This window comes from Lonchura striata, chromosome Z (genome assembly GCF_046129695.1).
Source record: "Lonchura striata isolate bLonStr1 chromosome Z, bLonStr1.mat, whole genome shotgun sequence".
In the NCBI taxonomy this organism is placed as follows: domain Eukaryota; kingdom Metazoa; phylum Chordata; class Aves; order Passeriformes; family Estrildidae; genus Lonchura; species Lonchura striata.
In genome coordinates, this window is record NC_134642.1 from 81,644,250 (window position 1) to 81,658,261 (window position 14,012).

The 14,012-nt window shown below is 40.9% G+C and overlaps 1 protein-coding gene across 5 annotated transcripts in view; it reads left to right on the forward strand.

The window, feature by feature from the left end:
- The window catches only part of ZNF462 (zinc finger protein 462), an 87,864-nt gene that overhangs the window by 1,900 nt on the left and 71,952 nt on the right, over nt 1–14,012 (forward strand). The gene's annotated exons all lie outside the window — the stretch shown is intronic.

The window sequence follows — 14,012 nt, forward strand, 5'->3', positions numbered from 1 at the left end:
CCCTATCTCTCCCCCTCTTTCCCTTTCTTTATCTCCCTGTCCTCCATTTGCAAGCTGTCTGCTTTGGTTCCAGTCCAGGCTCCACCACACAAAGCTTCTCCTCGCTCTCGCACACATGCACACACACAGTCCACAGGCTCTTTATGTCTTCTGGAGTAACCTTCTCCTTCCCCCCCCGTGCCCCCCGGCTCCCCTCAGCACTGTGGTTTCTATTCTCCTCACAGAGAGATCCTCCTGGAGCTTCATGTAGTTGTGATCTGATAGGATTCCTTCCCCCCCTTCCCTTCACCTCCCTCTTTTTGGGGGAGAAAAAGGGAAAAGTTTCATTTGTTTCTCTGGTGTTTGGAAGGGGAGAGACCTCCAAGTTTTGAGTGCTTTCTGCTCCTGCTTTTGTGTGTGCGTCTGTGGGGGTCTGTTTGTCTCATGAAGCTGCTTGCATGTCTAAGAGGAAGTGACTAGTTTGGCAGAGAGCTGTGATCTGAGTCAGGTAAGCCATGTCATGTTCTCTAGCTCCACCAGAAAATGGAGGAGAGAGAGAGTAGACAAAGCTGAGATGGGAAGTGCTCCTAACATTGTGGATGTCTCTCCATGTTTTGAGGCTTTGCTGGGCAGGAGCTGCCTTAATCATGATTTTTTCCCCTAAGGTTTTCCCTTCAGATTTTTCAATGCACAACATTGTGATGGGTCTTCTCGCTGTCTTCATGCTATCAGGAAATGAGGATTGGAGGAAATTGCTCAGATTCTCCTTCACACAGAGAAACACATCCTCAGGCTTTTTTTCTCTCATGCTTTCATGCGGAGGTCACCTTTCTAGATATTTTTCTTTGGTCAAAGACCACAGGATTTTGGAGGTTGATCAGTTGGCCAAGTAAATAGCATATATAAGCATATATTTTTAGATTTCTGAAAGCATTTGGAGGTAAGTGCATGCAGCTTGAGGCTGCTCAGGTTCTTCCAGAGGGTATCATGAAATGTCTCTTTTTTTCCTAGGTGATGATGCCTATTTTTTGGGATTTTTGACATCTCATTTCCAAGAGCATTCCTTCTTTTGGATGTGTTTTAAATTAGGATGGAATATTTCTCCCCACTCACTAGGTTACATTAAAGTGATACTGGCAAGCTTTTAGTAGATTCCTCAGAGCATCATAACATACATAATCTCTCATGGAAAAAGCAAAACAGTTTTCACAGCTGTCTTTTTTGGTGTCATAAAATACTGTTTTTTCCTGAAAACTTACAGCAACATTCTTACTGTGATTTTAATGTCATTATGGAAACCTGAGATCTTTAAAGCAAGATAGCAGTTGAGCAGGAATTCGTGTGCTTTGTTTTTAACCCACCTTTTAATCTGAAGCAATTTTGAGTAGACTCAAAGCTGGCTTCGGATCTTTTCCCACCCACTGAAATCTGCACATCAGCTGCACAGTAGATGCAGTTTCTCAAAAAGTCCAAAATACATCTGGAGTGCAGTGCTGCTGCGCTTGAAGGTACAGCTCCATGGAAGGGTGTGAGTGATGTCCATACATTGATTATTCTAAGGTGTTTAAGAACAAATACGGGAAGATGTTAAGTGGCAGGATGGGGGAACAGTGAATCTGAATCAGAACATCCTCCCAGATGTGCAAAAACCAGAAAGATTTGAGGATTGCAGTGACGGGTGATGAACTTGAGATCCATCTTAGAGGTTAAAAATCAATGCCCTTGTTTTATTTTTGCTGTGGAAGATATGTTTTAATGTGTAATCTAACATACTTCGGAAGGATATTGCATTATCAGCTGTGAATTTCTTAAGTTCTCTTTGCTGATGTGTCACCCAAATTACTGAGGTTCTCTGGTTGTCTCCATCTTTCAGAAGAAGGCCATGGAGCATACCATTTCAGGTATGTTTAATCCTGTATTTTGACAAAAAGAGAGGCTAACTGCTTTTGGTTTTGGGGTTTTGTTTGTTTGGTTGGTTGTTTTTGCTGTTGTGGTATTGTTTTGGGTTTCTCCCCACCTCCCCCGCCCCCAAGGTGATATTTTTTGATTGATTTTTCAGACCTCTGCACAGGTCTAAGTCAGCCATTGAAGACAAATTGAAAAATTGCCCACTGACCTTTGCTTATTTGGGTCAGATCCCAAATATCCATCCCCTATATGGACCTTATGCAGAGTGCTTGTGGTTCAGAGCTGTGAATCTCCTCTTACTTCTGGAGAGGTCAGCCCAGTGCTGGCACTACAGGGTGCCCTGCAGATACACTGCCCTTGAACATGGCATGTGCAATCCAAGAACAGCTCTGAGATTTCAGATGAAGATCTTTTGGGGAGGGCCTCTTAACACCCTAGAAAACCAAACAACATTGCAGTAGTTTTAATAGGTTTTTTTTGTTGTTTTTTTTTTTTTTCCCTGGGTTTCCTCACTTTGAGACTGAAACCTCTTCTGAGAATTACTTTCTTGTTAATGGTGCTTCTTGTTGTGGTTCTGCCCAGACAGTTTGAAGTTCACCTTGCTGTTAAAATTCTACCTGAAGAACTCTTATTAAAAATAAAAAAATCCCGAAACAACACAAAATAATTCCACCCACCAAAAACAATCCCAAACAAACAAAAAAACCCAAATCCATTGTTTTTTAAAGAAGATCCAGAAAGATGATCTTAATTCACACCATGGTAGTGGTATGAATGTTTCTCCAAATCAGGCATAAATTTCTTCATTCAGACAATGGCTTTCAATTGCTTTTGGTTTGGGGCACACAGAATTTTTTATTGGTCCAGTCTCTAATAGAAAGGATCACCATTGGTAGCTTATTGTCCAGTATTTAAATATGCTTTTCTTAATCACTTTTCTCACACCTATTAGACAGCTTATGAAGCACTATTTTAAAAATATTTAAAGAATTATTTGATTTAGTTTTACATTTTTGCTAGCTTCACACCAGGTTATGTTGTTGAGAAACTTTAGATGTCATGTTTACAATTTCCTTCCATAATTAAAAATACTATTTTATTGCAAGAGGAAGACTAAAAATACAATAATCTGTTTGCTTAGACTGAAGAATATGAGTACATAATGGGGTGCTGGAAAGGGAAAGCAGGGCAACTGCAAAAGTGGAAATGGAAAGAAATATGATCATTCCATTCCAGTGACCTTTATAAATTCGTTAGCATTGTGCACTTTGACTTAAAAGAGGAATTGACTTTTATGAAGACTGATAAAAGGATGATTAAAAAGAGAGTTGACAAGTAGATGACTATTGTTCAGCATAGATGTCTGGACATCTGGCAGATGTTCCTCTGGGCCCCAAGGAATGGGCAAGTTTAATTTTAGCCTTAAAAAGGAAATGGGAAGAACTTAAGTCTTATAATAGTACAACTTACAGTTTGAGGAAGAATACTTCAGAAGAGCTCAAAAGATGTCTCTTGAAATCTGGAACTCCCAGGAACCCAGTGTGAATCAGTATTTCTTATTGGGTTTTCCCATTATTCCAAACAACATATGTGGAGTTACAATATAAATTGAGATTACCTCAGTTTACTGTAACACTTTCTCTGTGTGGTGTTGTGGATAATTTTCTTAAATTGGCAGAACGGCAGTGCTTTGAAGTAAGAAACTGCATAAAAAGGACTTGAAAATGTGAAACTGGTGAATAGCTGTGTACTACTCATTAACTAATATTGTCCCATGTTGAAGCTTCACCAGGCAAACTTAGGGATAAATGCAAAAGTCCCCAGTGAAATAGTGATTGGAAGAAGCTGCTGATGGAGGAAGGAGGTCTTGTTTTCCACAGATCAGGAAAGGTTTACAAAGGCCGAGATGTCTGTGTTGTTTTGTGTATTTTGTTTCCTTATATTTTGTGACACCTCCAATCTATTATAGAAGAAAAATAATGGAAGTACTCCTTCAGCATCATGTATTTCTCATATTTTGACTCTAAACAGATATTTTTCTACCTTGAAGTAGAAAATTATATATTTTGTGAACTTGTTCTGGATGAACATGGTCTGCTGTCAGTGCCAGAACAGTATGATTTGCTTGACTTGCATACTTGATCCAAGATGTGTTCAAGTATGAACTTCTCGTTGCTGGCTTCAGCAGAGAGGTTGAACTTCATCAGCCCAAATGCGTGCTTGCTTTCCCAACAGTGGCTTCACTCTAGGGTACTCAACAACCAAGAAATCTCTGGACCCATGGGAGGTGAGCAGGAGGTCTGCTGAGAGTTAATTGAGGAGAGAATGAGAAATTCCATCTTATTCTTCAGAGAGTGAGAATAATTTTTAAGAGGGGGGCGGGGGGAAATAAAAGGAGTGTGATGAGAGTGAAGATTACTTAAACATATGCTAACTTCTCAGAGAGAGGAACTCAAATTGTTTAATCAAGAGGTGCCTGGAGAAGGTGGTGTGATGCAAGTCCTCAGCTGCTGGCAGAGACACAGTTAACATTGTACACGGTTGAACTTCAGCATGGCACTTCTCCAAATGAGTTGACTGTTGAAAATAAAATGTTCCAGAAGAACTGGGAGAACAGGAAAGAAGTTAAAATAGCATGGTTTGTATGCCAGTGCTGAAAGAAGAAAAGGGGGGAGGAAGGGAGATAGATCGACTTATGATAATTATCTTGTTGGTTGTAGCAAAAAAAAAAAAGGTCTTTAGTAGAAGTTTCCAAACTTAGAGGACCAGGTTTAATAGAAGTGGTCTTTATTTGCATCCTGAGTTTAGGAAGTATTCTTCTGCTTTCAGCTTGTGTTTGGGAAGTTCAACACGTAGGTATATACAAAGTCATGTGGGTTCTCTTGTTTTTGGGTTCTGTTCCATTTTTTTTTTCAAGGTTAAAAACAATACCAAAGATTTAAAGTCTGCCCCTCATCTCTTGAGCTTTATTAAGCTGTGCCAGAGGTTGCAGCACAAATGCATCTCTGAAGGGGTTTGAGGAAGAGGATAGAGTTAAGAGATACGGGAAGGGGAGCCATTGTGTTTGGTATCTTAGGGTTGAACACAATCTTAAATACAATGTAGTTTGTTTTTTTTCCTCTGGCTCTTTTCAGCTGTCTTGGAGTTGATGGTATTGGTGCAGTTGCTTTGGTCAGCTTGAGGCAATGTAAGTTACTGCAGTAATTCAAAATATCCTGGGCTGATCACTACCTGAAGGAACTTTTCTTTAAGCAGTGTGTTTAAGAAATATTTCCCTCATTGGTTTTGACTACTTTGTAGTAATTTTTGAAATACACTTGTTACCAGAACATCAGTCCCAGACATAGCAGCAGTGCTATACATTGTATTTTACCTTGATCAAAAGTCTCATCATTTCTGTCTGGTTTTTGTGGTCCATAATTATACTTATGGACCTCCACAGCTGCTGTCTAGGGGGAATACAGTGGGGTTTTGGCTTGGGCTAAAAGCAGCTTCTTAGGTAGAAGATGGTAAGATCCATCAGGAGAAGCAATTAATTAAGTTGAGTTTAGCTGGTAATTGAAAGAAGATGGAAGTAGGAGATGTTTAGGAGTTGTTCTTGAGTGGAGTCAAACGCAGTCTCTTAAAGAATACTTGTTTAATAGTGTCAGCATAAAGAGCTGTAGGCACATCATCAATGTCATGAGTGATTAGGAAGGACTTATTTAGAGCTTATTAGGGTAGCAATCATTGCAAGGCCAGTGTGTGTTGAGGACAAATAATTCTGGGAAAGCACTTGATTCACTAGGCTACTTCTATTAGTTTTGAACCAGTTAAATTAAGAATTCAGTTCTTGACGTGTGTCACTTGTTACTTCCTGGTGGAAAATAAGACCTTCTAATTGGGATTATGTGTGAAAAAACTAAGTGCTTGCATTATGTGACAGTGTTTTTCCTTCTCCTTCCAGTTCCAGGAATATGCAATTAATAACTTGAAGTCATTTAGATAATGGGTGCTCAGCAGCCCTGGATGTTGTGTTTGCAGCACTTGTTACTGATGCAGGCTTTGTGCTGACCTGAAGATTAGGAATTGGGATGTTCATCAGAATGGCATTACAGCAGCTATTAAAAAGGTCTCAAAAGGGGCCTGAGAGCCCCAGCTGCTGTCATGGTGTGGAGGAAGTCAGGCCTTCAAAGGATACAGGGATTAGAGCATGAGGAAAAGTAAATGGTAGCATCAGCACAAGTAGAAAATAGGCAGAGCTGTTCAGCAAACAGAAAAAAAAGTAGGCTAAAGCATGCCATAATTACTTGCAGTGGAAAGTTGCTGCTAATGGAGCAGTGGCATGGGGTAGAGAGGCAGGAGAACAATTTTTCAAGACAAAACAAAGCAGACATTGCAGAGAACGATATAGGAAGACTGAGGATTCAGTGTACTCGTGATAATGTGAAAGAGAAGACTTTGTTTTGAAAGATGCTAAAAATGGAATCTTCTGATGTACATGTGGTCACTGTTTCCGTGGCCTGGTAGGACAATGGGGGCTTCTTTTGCATTGCTGGGATGAGCAAACGCTTCCTTTCTGCCTGCAGCTCTTAGGTTCAAGCAGTGGTTTGGGATGGTATCAGTGGAAAGAAGGCATCACAGGATATTCCTTTTGGGAAGAAGATGGGTCATCATGGGTTGGACTGTTGTCATGCAAATGCTTCAGAACACAATGGCCACTTATCACGGGGCCAGGCAAGCACATTCCTCCCACACACTGTCCCCCAGACCTCTCCAAAGAAAAGAGCAGAATGGGAGGAATGTGACACTTGGAACCTGTGCTCCAGCAAGCACACAAAATTTTCTTAATTTTATTGTAATTTTTCTCTTAAATTTCTTACATTTTCTCCCCCTATTTGTCAAATAGACAGCAAAGCTAAGGGAGAGACTACTTGTGCTGGAAGATTTTGGTCCGGCATGATGGTGATGTGGAGGGTGGCTCATTTACCTTCTAATGACTGAGTTGCTGGAGAATTTGATTGAGTGTGTAGTTGGGAGAGGGATCATTAATAAAGGCCTTGCTGTGGTCCAAAAGTTAGAATTCAGCTGGCTGATGATGCTGAAAATGGTTGTTTTTTGTGGGTGTTTGTTTGTTTGGGTTTTTTGTTTTGTTTTTTTTTTTTGTTTGTTTTGTTTTGTTTGTTTGGTGGGGTTTTTGTTTTCTCTCACTTCTACTTCCCTGTTGTTGATATTAAGTGGACAGCTGAAATAGATCCTAGGTCAGAAATTCAGAGGGATTGGTGTAGGTGGTTTATGTCAGTGGAGATCATTTAGCAACTTCTTTGTAATTTCTTTTTTTTTCTATTTCAATTTTTAATTTTCATGATTTTTATTAAACAAAGGGAAAACTACAGTCTGGGCTAAACTTGGAATAGTTTGAGGAGTGGTGGTCTTGAGGGGGATGCAGTGAGTCAAGGATGAATACTCTAGTTGAGCAAACTGCTGCTGGAGAGAACTTAAGAGGCCCATGGATATTTATTTATTTTAACTCTGATTCTTCAGTCCAGTCAGACTCAGCTAGAATTGTGGGCATGTGTCTCTTTGTTAAGGGTATTTGGGTGTCTCTGACCAAAAAGAAAGGAGACCAAAGAATTGCTGTCCAGCCCTTGAAATGTTGCCTTTTTTTTTTTTTTTTTTAAATTCGTACAACCAACTATCCCTGTACCCAGTAAAATAGGTATATTTAGGATATAACATGCATGTTGGAAATTACGACCCTGGTGCTGGATTTTGCTGCTGTGTGTGTTAAAACAAACCAAGATGAGGAAAGAAAAGCCTCCTTTTGTGAGTGGTTCTGGTGTGTGACTGGAGCAGAGCTGCTCTTCTCTTGGTGAGCACTTGAGAGATGAGATGTGGTTACCTGCCACGTTGTTTTTGTGTCACTGCTGTCATTCTTACTGAGCCTGTCTTCTCAAGTGTGTTGTTGCTTGTGGTGAGTATGGATAAATATATTTATATATACACAGTACCAACTTAGTTGGTGATGCAGCAGAGTTTGGAAGGCAGTGGCCAACGGAGTCATCTTCTTGTTTTCTTCTATGTTGTGGGACAAGTGGCACCATGAAGACAATAAATAAATAAATAAATAAATAAAATGTCAATGTGAACAAATTTGGAATTATTTCTCTCTGTATTTGATTGGATGCTCTCATTTTGCATTTCAGTTTCTCCCCTCCGTTTTGTCTACAGCTGGGTGGCTCGGGCTGCAGGATGTGGGACCTCTGAAGCCTTGCTTCTATCATGCTCAGTCAGCTAAATAGCTTGACAAGTGTAAAAAATGTAACAAATGGCTGATGGAAAATCGAGAGCAGCCAGACAGCTCTCAGCCTGGTTAATTAGCTCTTTGACTGCTGAATTGTTCCTGCCCCGTCATATGGCTGTGGCTTGCAGCCCTCCGAGAAGGGGTTTGGCTTCCTGGCCAGGAGTGTGCATCCCAAAAGTTGAATTAATGTAACTTGAAGTCAGTGTGGACAGGTTCCTTTTGGTCTAAATGACCTTTTATCTTTGCTGGGGGCGGGCAGTGGGGAGAAAGCATATCGGCTTTCAGCTGTGTAAGGTCACGCAGAGGCCAAGTTCTCTTGTCTGTGATCAAGCATATGGTGTGAAACAGCCCAGTGTGCAACAGCACCAGGGCAGAGGAGTGCTCCAGCAGCCCTTCTGTAGGTAAATGTGACCCAAGGCCACGTTCTGCTGTGCAGGATGGGTGTGTTTAACCCTTCAGTGGCTCCTGGTGTGTTTCCATCCTGGTAGGTTGGGAAGGAGCTGCTGTTGCTCAAGAGCGCGCGCGGGTTTCTCCTGCCAGAACACCCATGCATGTGCGAGACCTGAAATCTCTGGCTCCAAGGACATAACTGTATTACTCACTGGGGCTGCTGAGAGAGTGAGTCAGTGTGTTTGGGTCTTTGCATGAGTAAATGAGTAAACCTGAATTATTTTAAAATGAGCAGATTGCAGAGGTGATAAAAAAACTACAATGAACTTTCCATTTCACGCCGCCTACCAGGGTGCTGCTCTCCTTCCACCATGGGGCAGGGGAGGTGTGGGGGAAGACAAAGATCTTCAGTTCTCCCAAGGAACCACATAAAAAGACCTGCTGAGACTGTAGTGTAGTCAGAAAATATCTTTCAGACAGAAATTGCTTGGCAAGATGTCAGGCAGGTTGACCAAAGGTTGCCTGAGTTGTGCTCCTGCAAAATGAACATGAAATGGTCATTGCCCTCCATGGTTCTTCAGTGCCTCCACAGGTTCGCCAGTTGGTGTACAGGAATATAGTTTGCTTGCTGGTATTCTGGTCTTATCTCTGAAGATATTTATTTTAAGAATTCATGTCTACATAGGTTTGTTAATACTGTACTGTAATATCAGATGGGCTGCTGAGACCTCAAGGGGGTGAGGAATCTATTTTTAGTGTGTTTGAAGGGTAGATGATGTTTCAGGTTGTGGAATGACTTTCTAGGGGGCCTGTCACCATATACTGAAGTTTTGTATGTCATGGCAGTGGAGGCCAGTCATATGATGATGAGTTAGTAACTTAAATGGGACATTAAAAAAAATCCTGCTCTTTGGGGAAATTTTAAAGATAGATGGAGCTAAAATGTCACACCGCCTGTTCTCATGTTTTTTTCCTTGATGTGCTGAAGACATCTAATCCTCTTTACAGGTGAATTAAGCAGTCTGCTTATGAGCTGAAGGCAATACCTGCTGATCTGTTGACATCCAGATTGGAGGGTTATTCATGTCTCAGTAAGACTTTTAGTAATGGATGACCACAAGAACATTTTAGTTGCCCAGGTGGTGTGAAGAAGGCGATTTGTGATCTCCTTCCATGTCAGAAGTTAGTCCCTTGTAGGAAGTTGGATAGTACCAGTGCCATGGTCTTTGAGTGTGTTTGACACCCCAGCCTGCAGAGGTTTGGAGCTTTAGGTTGAAAAGATCCAGCTTCAGACAAATACATGTGTGCAGCAATCTGAGCAGTGAACCCAGTTGTGCTTTTGAAGTACTGCACTGTGGTGGCAGCCACAAAGAACAGATTTTAATGATTTATTATAGTTAGATTTTACATGGATTTGCTTCCTATTTCCTTTGGAAGACAGCAGAACTGCACCTTTTAAAGGGTTCCTCTTACATTCCTGGGATTTTGTTTGGTGTGCAAGCATGTGCGCTTTATTTATTTTATAACTGCTCACTGCCGCTGTCAGGAATGTTAACAAAGGCTTTTTAATAGGTCAGACCTCACCACTGTTGCATTTTCTTAGTTACTGTATAGCATTTGGTAGATAATAGATGGTGGGGAGCTAAAGCCCTTATGCTCTAAGAGCTCATTCATGTGAACAGTTGCTGTGCCCTGATTCTGAATTTTCACTGCAGCTACTTGTGTGAGTAAACATTTGAAGATCCGATCCTTAGCTGCATGGAGGAATTCTTGTGGAGCTTTTCAGGGAGGCGTTTGAAAATTACATCTTGAATTGAGGATGCCCTTAACTTTCAACAGCTTCCACCTACATACATGAGATGCTCATTTGTGGTTGCATGTGAGGGCATGGCTGTAGCAGATTTGCAAGATTCAGAGGAAGCATATGCATTAGATAATTCTTTCACTTTCGTTCGTGTGCTCCTTCTTTCATTCTCGCTCTTTGTGTTTTGACAGCAGGAGCATGTATGTTATATATACTCAACTTTGACTTCAGTTAGTGCTGGCATGTCCCTAAAGTACTGTTTCATGTGAGTTTGCAGATGTTCTAGTGAGAACATTCCTGTCACTGTGTTGTCTGTGGATGATGTTCACTTCTTCTGGAGTACCATCATTAATTGTGGTGGTTTTGGAACCCATTATTTCCCCTTAATTTTTTTTTCCTGTTAATTAAGGAATTGGCTTGAATAGATACTAATATGGTAATGGTTTGTTGAAGACAAAAGTGTTTTGGATCAGGAAGAATGCAACTTAGGTCCTTTTACAATGGCAGAAGTGTGTACCTTTGTGTGTGTGTACATAATACAAGTTCCTACCCATGTGGTTCATGCTGCTGTGGTGGTTCGTCTGGCAGATCATTTAAATATTTACTCCAAAAGAGCTTGTTCTCTGTTGGTGTGAAGCAGCATTTCCAGTTATTTTTAGGTCATTTTCATTTTAGCAACCCTGTTGGAGATAAACCAGATACGAGGGCTCCAAACCGTCCTTGCGTTTTGGTAGAGATTAATAAAATAAAACCTAATGGTTTGATCCCAAGGGGAGAGAACGGGCCATCTGGTTAACAGAAGGTTAGGCAAAGCAGTACAGCACTCAGAGGGCCATAAACCAACCCAGAATATCTGGTAGTGTGTCCAGTGGCTGCGTGTATTAAGCATTGAAATGGTGCTCTCGGATCTGCAGAGCCAGCAGTTCTGTTACCACTGCTGTGACGCAGGAGATAATTCTGTTGGGCAAGCATCAGCATGGGGGTGGATCTACAGCACAGGATGTGTAATGTCAACATGAAGCATGGGAGCTGGCAGTAAGAAGGAAAGCAGCCATTTCATGCCAGTGCAGGAAGCCCAGATAGATTTTTTTTTCTTCCTCCCCTCTGCATCTTGTCCTTTTGTGCTGCTTTCATGCTTGGTATTAAACAATTATCTTCTGCTTTGTCATCTGGAAACTTCAGCCCAATAGGGTTTCATTTCTTCCTCTCTTCCTGAACCTGTGGGGGTTTTTTTTCCCTGTTTTTGTTTTGGTTTTTGTTTTGGTTTTTGTTTTGGTTTTTGTTTTGTTTGGTTTGGATTATTTTTTTTTTTGTGTGTGTGTGTGTGTATGTTTCTTTTTAAAGAGCCAAATGAAACACAAAGCAATGAAGTGCACTCCAAAAGCATGTCTGATGGATTATAAAAGGGCTGTGAGGAGGCTGAAGGGCTGAGCAGATCTGGAGAAAGAGAAGAGTTCAGTCATGTGCAAGTCCTGAGCTTCAGATGAAGCTCCATGGTAGATCCTTTTGGCTTTAGTGCAGACACAGTTTGTTCAAAAGCTGTAACCATTTGAGAACATTGAACTGCAGCTGCGAAATGCAGAAGGTTTGAAATGCTGTGATTCTCTGTAGACCTTGAATCTCTGTAATTACTAAGAAACTGTAGAAAGCTACTGTAACTGTTCATGCTTTCTTTAGACCACCTTTGTACTATTTGGCTAGTGCCTGAACACCCTTCTGGTTTGTTTTTATTTTTTTTTTTTTTCTTTTTTTTTTGAAGATCCAAATATTGTTACTAGTCTATCTAAAGCTGCAGAAAAAAGATTTCTAAGTAAGTTTACTAAGCATTCAATGGGCTTAAAAACTCTGGCGATATGGCTTCTGTCAGCTCAGTCACACCCTGGCCAACTGGTTTAGGGTTTTTTCCCACCCATAACATTTGGAGATATCTTCCTGTAACTGCAGCCTGGGAAACTCTGGGATACCAAAACTTGCTCCTTGATGGGTACAGCAGAGCTGAACTTCATAATCAGAGCTCTCATGGTTTCCATTGCCTGTTCAGTAGGATCTTCAGATAATATATTACAGATCCCCTTGAATGAATCCTTGTCTTGGATGCTGTTCTGTGGCAGCTCTGCAAAAGCATGACTTTCTTCATGTGTTCCTAAGAACTGGAGTGGGAGTAGTCAACCCACAGGTATGTTTTCCCAGTTGCAGTTTGGTGATGGGAGGAGGGATGCATATAAAACACAGCTTGTGTGTGAAGACTGTTTGTTCTGTTCTGCAGTAACTCCATCCTTAAAACTGCTCCACTGGCCCCATTCAGATTTTTTGGTTGGAGCTATGGGACTCTGGCACTTCTGCACAGTGCACTTGCAAATAAACGGCACTGAGGAGTTGTATGAGACTTGACCATCATCTCTCTCAGGGCAGAACTCCTTCTTGGTTCCACAGATATACCATGGTGTGGCTGTTTCATCATCAAAAATATTAAGGATGCAGGCAAATCAAAAGATTTTTTTAAAAATAAAGTATGGGCACTCTGTTCTGTCTACCCATGTAATTTCCACTGCAGGTTGTACTTTGTAGTGGCTGGTAATTTTGTGCTTTTTCTGGTGGTGTTGGAACAGTTTTCAGAACATGCTGGAGGAATGTTCATCCGAAGTGCTTCTTCGTATGCAAGTGAACAATGACACCAGATATTGCCTGCACATTTTCTCATAAACTGTCTCTGTGCTGTGAAGAAAATGCATTGTCCTTGACTTTTTTCCTACTGAAAAAGGTGCTACTTGCTGAAGATAGTTTATTATAAATAACTACTAAGATGATAATCTCACCACAGCATGCTTGGCAGTCTTCCACTGAGTTAGCCTGTTTCAGCAAGGAGCTGTCGCTTAAGATCCAAAGCAATCTGCAGGGACATATGATCACACACACTGACTGTTTTCTCAGTCATCATGGATGCCTTATCGTTTCCTGTGCCTGTAATTAGGAACTGGAATTATTATCTGGTGAACCAGTAGGATCCACCTCCAGAAAGGTAGACCTCAGCTCCCACCTCACAAACATTTTGGTTGCAGAAAAGTTCTCAGTTATGGAGGCTCTACTAGAAGAATGTCTGTTAGGCAAGGGCTTTTTTGCCTTTTATTTTTGTCAGAAGGATAGCTGTGAACTACTGGGGAAGCTCTTAATATATATATATATGTAAGTTGGAATGCTTACAGCAGTCGTGCCTATTGGAAATTATGAAGAAATGCAAGGCTACCCTTGGCAGTGGTGTAGAGAAGATTTTTTTTATTGTTAGCTTTGCTTGGGTAAATAATGACTTAAGGACCTCTGAATGTTCTGTTTTGTAGGGATGCTGTCCAGAAGATTATGATAAAGAGATAAGAGACGATATCCACTTTTTATGAGAGTATCAGAAAACTAATATTAGTATCTGTATACACCTAATGTCAAGATTTGGCAGTAGTCACATAGCTGGATGATGACTTTTTTGAATTTGAAAAGTTTACACTGCTTTGTGGTACATGACTGTTCAGTTATCATGTTATTGCAACAATTATGTGATAGATATCAGTGGCAAACTTCCTTTCAATTACAGTGCTGGCAAATGTTTGCCTTTTATTTGTTTAAAAACAACTCAATCACGCCATCTCTACTGCTTTG